Here is a 6,652-nt window from a genome sequence, read left to right on the forward strand (position 1 = left end):
TAATGGTTTTCTCATTTACACTGATTTTCAAGCAAAGAGGCAGATGCATTTAGGGAAACAATCCATTTGAAGGATGTGATGGAAAGCTGAGCAGCCCTTCATTTATGAAACCTGTCATTTAACCAGCATTTCCTGTTAGCCACGGGATGTGGCTCACTTTGCTTCGCCATCCCGGCCTTCTCCTATATGGTTTTCTGGAAGTCATGTTTGTGCTCTCTGATTTACAGAGTGCAAACTGTGGGTTACCAGTGTATGAGTACATACTGTTGTACAAATGGCCCTGCAATAGGAAGCTGAATGATGGGTGCTACTGTTGAATTTTGGTATATGCCACGTGAGCAGATGCATAATTTACTGCAGAGTATGGTGCTCATTTTTCCAGCATTTGTATGACTGAATTTAAATGAGGGAAAATAGTGAAGGATAGTGTGAATGCATGGAAATAATGGTTTGTGCTTCTGAATGCTTTGGCACATTCTTTTTTTAATAAATTGCAGATGGAGTCCTGAGCTAAAGCACAAAAACATACAGATGCAAACATTCAATATGTTATTTTGCCACTTAGGTGCTGTTGCTGGGATGATGACTAGCAAGCACCCGTTAACTATCTTTGTTCCTGTTATTGTGAAACAGCCATGACTCAAATAGTGCTAAACAGCTGGAAGCACTCCAGAAGACATAAAATAAAAAGTGAAGCAGACCAGGATTAAGGCTGTGGCTGAATTCTGTGGTAATCAGAACATAAAAATATGATATTATAACAACAGAAGCCAGTGGCAGAAAATTCTGCTGGTCATCACTTCATCATTTTACCACATTGTACTCATCCCATTTGTTTTCCATCCTGAAAAAGACAATGTTTTTACAGCATGCAGGGAGTGGATGATTCCCCAATAAATGTCACAACCACGATTCCGGCCACCCCCTCAGTTTTTCTTGGGGATATTTTTAGATGGGCTCAGTCCACAATCCTCAAGTGAAAAGGCGAGGAATTGTTTTTGTTGATACTCGCCTTACCACTTCAGCGTGGTGACTCGTGCCTCCATACGTCACGAGAGGCCAGAGTGAGTGGGAGTCAGGCTCCAGGCTCTATTAAGGGGGGAGCCAGTCACCCAGGTTATTGGGCAACTAGTGACGGGGACTGTCCCGTGGATTTCCACTCGCTGCTATTTCAAGCGTGTAGCAGGTCTGTTTTCAATTTAAAGAGAAGCCACATTATCCTATTAAGAATTGTTAAGTAATTGAACAGTGTTTAGTCAGAGGGCCCTGCATAGTTACACTGAGGCTCCTGGATGGATGGTTGGATATACAGTATATAGTTGATGCATGGATGGATAGATGGATGATTGGTTGGATGGATGATGGATAATGGATCAAAAGCTACACATAATTCACACCACTTTTTAAGAATATATTGAATCTGTACTCAGTACACAGTTTCACTTTAACCTCTAATTGAGACAGTATGTTTAAATAACATTTAACTATATGCTTAAATTAAAGGGCAAAAAATCAATTGCACCAGAGATGAAACAGTTTGAGAGTTAATCTCTGATTCCTCACCTCTAGCTGCAAAAGTCCAGCCGTGCTGTGTCCTCCTTTGTTTAGAGGCTGTCTAAACCTGTTTGGACTGTGGCTGGGTCAGCTGTGAGGCACAGCCAGGTCAGACCCAACCAAAACTCACCACTGGCTGACACATAAAGCACAGCTACCCAACGCTGTGCCTGTGGCTTGAATCTCGTCCTATAAAAAAGAAATCCAAATTATTCTAGAAGAGGGTACAATTTCTGGTGCATCATCTATTCCAATTCTATTCACAGAGTAAATACCGATGACTTATTGATCATCAAAGCATAACAAAAGCAGTCTGTTATATTCCAAAATTAAAAAGCTCATATCACTTGATTCTTATAGGATGTGCCAGGAGATTTCATTTTTCCACACAAACCAAGTGTCACCAGTTTTACTCACTAGAATAAAATATGTCAAATGTCATTATAATTTGTTTAGTCTTTTATCATTATCAATGTAAGACTGAATGACCTCATCGTTAGGTCTCTTGAACTCAGACCTCGAGAAACACATGACACATAGTTATGTATTTCTAAATAAGTCAGTCTGGAAATCTGTGATGAAATTAAAGAAGTAGGAAGCAAACATTCACAGTTTCAGTGTCAACTGTTTCTTTGCATTTCCTCTTCTTTACAGTGATGATGTCTTAAGTAATGATTAGATTTATAACCAAGAAGCCAACACATTTCATCCTTATATTTAGAAAAGTAGTTAAGTAGTAGTTAGTAAAGTACACTATACAGTATGCAGCTTCCAAGTGGTGGCTCACTTTAAACATATAAGCATAAGCAAGTCAAGTCAAGAGAAAGACAACATTGCAAATACACAGTCTACATCAAAATGTAAGTAGCACACACCATAAAAATGAAAAAAAGAAAAGGCAAATAACTGGTAAGTGTTTATTTACATTGATTGAGAGTGGGCACTCCAAACTTGTCTGCCACCTCTGCCATTCCTACCAACTGGCTGTCATCTCGCGTGGTTTTCCTCTGAAGGGTAATCACAGCATAGTCTCATTCAGACACCTTCTGGTTCCAGGGCCATTGGGAAAATGATGGCAAGCCATCTGCAGTCTGTGAAGAAAAAGAGCATCTTTACTGTGTCTGAGGTTTGGATATATCGGGTTGAGATTTAAAAAAAAAAAAAAAAAGTTGGGCCCTAGCAATTATACCTTCCTAATTCTAAACTGGTTCTGCAACCAATTTGTCTCTTAATGTTACATATACAGGGCGACTAAAATAAATATCATGTGGAGGGAGCCGGTGGAGGCCAAGTTTGGAGCTTTTCCAATGAGCCTAAATGCAGGGTCCTCCATAGCATTAGTTTGACATTATGAGAAATACAGTTATTTGCTTTCTTGCTGAGAGTCAGATGAGGAGTTCAATGCGTTTGTTTTACAATTTGATATGTATGTGGATTAAATAAACAAGACATAACTTGTTTAGGCAGAAATGGAAGCTTTGCTTCAAGTCATTTTTTGTGCACATTTGTTCGCTGGACCATTTGCACAGATCATGTTGATTTACCTCAAATGTACCAACTGTACAGAGGTTAACTGTGAGCTAGCTAGCAACGGGCCACACCAGCCATGCGTGAGAGTGTGTGTGTGTGGCACTTCTGACTAATCCCAGTAACTCCAGTTCTTTCACCTTTTGTCCTTAGCTGGCTGTTTTTCTGTGTCCAGTGTTAATGCTAAGCTAAGCTAACTGGTTGCTGTTTGTGGTTATATATTTACCAAAGAGCAGATGTTAGAGTGGTCTATTTCACAAAACATCATTGTGTGTGTGTGTGTGTGTGTGTGTGTGTGTGTGTGTGTATCTATTTCTTTAACAATATGTGAGTAATCAAGCTGAGAGTATATGAACTTCTTATGAATGAGTAGCTCCTCAGCAGGTGCCAAGGCAGCAGGGTGATAAATACTTTTAGGCTCATATCACTCACAAAGGCATGTGAGACGGGCCTAGAGTCTGCAGACTGAGGTCTGACACACAGAAATACACACATACAGCAAACACACACACAATATCATCCTCATCATATCAATTTGCACAGCACAGCAGTCCTGCCAACAGACAGGAAGCAGGTCAGAGTCAAAGCTCAGTCAGAAGCAGTGAGGACAGATTAAGATGGCACTGTGGGTAAAAAGCAGGAGGGAGAACAGCGGAAGACAGAGCCCAGTTATAATTGCTTGCGTAGGCTGACACATTTGAATTTACAGGCTGCAGTGAAGCTGTGCTACTCATTTAAGACTGGTTATTTAAGAGCTCAAAGAGAAAAAAAAATAACAGAACTGATATTTTGTTCGCTTGTTTCTTAATCTGTTTTAGGCCCCTCCCTTTGCTTTGCTGCTGCTAAATTTGTCTCCCCTTGCTCAAACGTAAGAAGCCAAAATGACACCATTATTTTGACTAGACTGTTTTTCCTCCCAGGGAGAGAAGCCAGAGGAAGTGTAGGTGACCTAGACTGGTTAACCACCACTCGACCACGGGTTGGCTGGGGCACTGCCACCCCCGCAGCCACCCCTCTGCATCCACTGCCTGCCAGGTCCACATTACTACTACTACACGCCATGACCACAAGCGGCCCCGCTCCAGTGCCAGCCTCCCATCGGGTCCAATGCTGGGCGCTTTCACTCTCCCCATCGGTGTAAACAGCCTGCAGTCTGGCCACTGGTTCACACAGAGCTCGTTCGGGTCGTATTTACAGGCCAGACGTGTGTATGTTTGTGTATGTTGACCTGACTTGGACCTGTGCCAGCCTCGCTCTTCACTGCATACGCACAGTTCTGCATGTGTACTTTTTCTCCACGTGTTGCAACACCTCCAACCTCAAGCTCCTGTCTGGGTCAGATCAGCTCAGGAGTCTTGGCTCAGAGGCTGCAATGAAGTTTATCCTGGAGGCGACAGGGGAGATATCTCTCCTCCAGTCAAAGAAACCTATAGAATGTATAAGCACATTTACCAACAACCTTTATAGACAACATTTAACAGACAACACAGCAATTTCAAGACAGTGTATGTAAACTTAGCTTGGGATGGTGGGGGGGGACCACAATGCACAGGGCCTCTTTCGAGAAAAAAGTTCTCACACACCCCTAAAAATGTCCTCCTGCAGCCAAGCACCAGATGTTGTCATCTGTCTACTGTTGATTAGAAAACACAAACACTCTTAGCCACAGAGATTTAAGCATGTCAGTTATGTGAGTTAAAACAGAAAGGGGACGTACGCCAAGTCCCTGTCTCTCCCTCTGTTTGTACCCTGGGTATTATTTGGGACAAAAAGGTGCACTGTAAACACTGCAGCTTGTGCTACAGTCATACACACATACACACACACACACTGTCCACCCCATTGGTTGTGGTATACCCCATGAGATGTTTCGCACCATTTCCTGGTGGTAGCAACATTCAAGTCAGACTGTGGGACTGAGACATAACACAACAGTTGGTTAGACCATGGACATTCGCTTTGTTTAGATCTGTCTGACAGCAACATTTGACGTTGTTGCACTAATTTATTTTCTCTTAATCCTTTGTGCAGCCTTTGGTTAACGCAGAAGCCAGCAGGATAAACGCTTGGGACAGCAAACGGTCATTTTGAACTTTCTGACCTTCTTACCAGAACTAAAAACATACCTACTGGCAAAATATTTATTTCTAACCAATACTTTTAACCACAATTATAGTTCCAGTTTCCTGTCTTTATGTCACCTCCAATTGCACTATAAAACAACAGCTTCAACTCCAACTTTTCCTTTTTCTAAATTTCACATTCAAATGAATGCACGTCATGTTACATAATTCACATCATTTGGCACAGGAGTCGAAGTGCTGAATAAAAGCACTCGCTCGCCTGTAAGAGAAACATAAAGTGATGAGTCACTTTTAAAAGAATAATAATCTCATATTTGCACATGGCGAGACACAGGGCCCGGTGGTGGTCCGCCTCTCTGCCGAACTTTCCATGTTTCTTCTCTGCGGTGATGATGGCAGCGGCGGTGTTAGTCCCAGTCGAGACGTTGTCATACTTTCCTGCACAGCTGCTGCGCTGAAGTTTTCTCCTATGTCCTCTCCAGAGTGACCGTCATCACGCCATTCAATGATGCGTTTCTGTAGACTACAAAGAGCGTTGAGGACACACACTCTTGTTTTTGCGCTTATAGAGTTTGTAATAATATTTCTGGAGATAAATGTGGTTGTATTTTTATTTTATGGTAGTTTTTTGAGTTAGAAGTACAAGTTACTCAGTTTAATTATTTAATTATTTGCACACTGGCACTTAACAACACAAAATAGTGACATTAACTTACTGTTAATATCACTATACTCCATCACTGGCTAAACCTCTCTCATTTTCCCTCAGTGTCCCTTCAATGACAAGGTGGCTTAACATCTCTAATAATTCAACATGACACTGAGAAAAAACTGCATGGAGATTTCACATTTTTCCACTTACATTGCAAGTTTCGGTCCAATAAGGTGACTAATTAACCAATACATTCTGTTTTCTTCCCATATCAGCAAGTTGTTTCACAATACTTGGAAATACATGTGATCCTTTGCGCCACTGAAATGACTGTACATTTTTCCACTGAAAATAGTCAAATATGCATGTGTCTGGCCTGAAATAAATTTGTGACTGGTCCAATATGATTTAAGTTAGTGATAGTGTTCAGTTGCAAAGGTGTTACCATACATACTTGTTGGCATGTTAAGCTTTGCATAATAGTGGTGATACAAATTAATAGATGCCACACAACAGTGACTTAGTGATGCTTATGTCTTGGATTTAAACTAAGTGGAGAGCTTAAAACCATGGCATTTATCCTAGTTTTGCTAGTCTCAGTTTAAAAGGTATGTCTGTGCACAAACAGACACTGTGTGGTCAGACGACTGGTGGTTTGGGATGTGGGGAAAGGGGGAGAAAAGGGGGAGGAAAAGAGGGAACGAGAAAGGAGGTAAGGGGTAGTGAGTGAAAGTGGGAGGAGTGTGTCTGGGTGTGGGACTGTCATCCCATTGAGGGGAGTAGCTGTGGTGTTTTGATTGAAATCCAGCAGATGTGGGAGAGAAAAGAGGGGTGT

The 6,652-nt window shown here is 41.7% G+C and overlaps 1 long non-coding RNA gene across 1 annotated transcript; it reads right to left on the reverse strand.

The window, feature by feature from the left end:
* Nucleotides 1–498: 498 nt before the first annotated feature.
* Nucleotides 499–5,734, reverse strand: LOC108875595 (uncharacterized). Its single transcript, XR_001959900.2, has 3 exons — nt 2,480–5,734; nt 1,564–1,743; nt 499–1,188 (listed from the first exon to the last, which is right to left on the reverse strand). It is a non-coding gene; the product is annotated as an uncharacterized LOC108875595 (long non-coding RNA).
* Between the last annotated feature and the right edge of the window lie 918 nt (nt 5,735–6,652).

Source organism: Lates calcarifer, linkage group LG5 (genome assembly GCF_001640805.2).
Source record: "Lates calcarifer isolate ASB-BC8 linkage group LG5, TLL_Latcal_v3, whole genome shotgun sequence".
Taxonomy (NCBI): domain Eukaryota; kingdom Metazoa; phylum Chordata; class Actinopteri; family Centropomidae; genus Lates; species Lates calcarifer.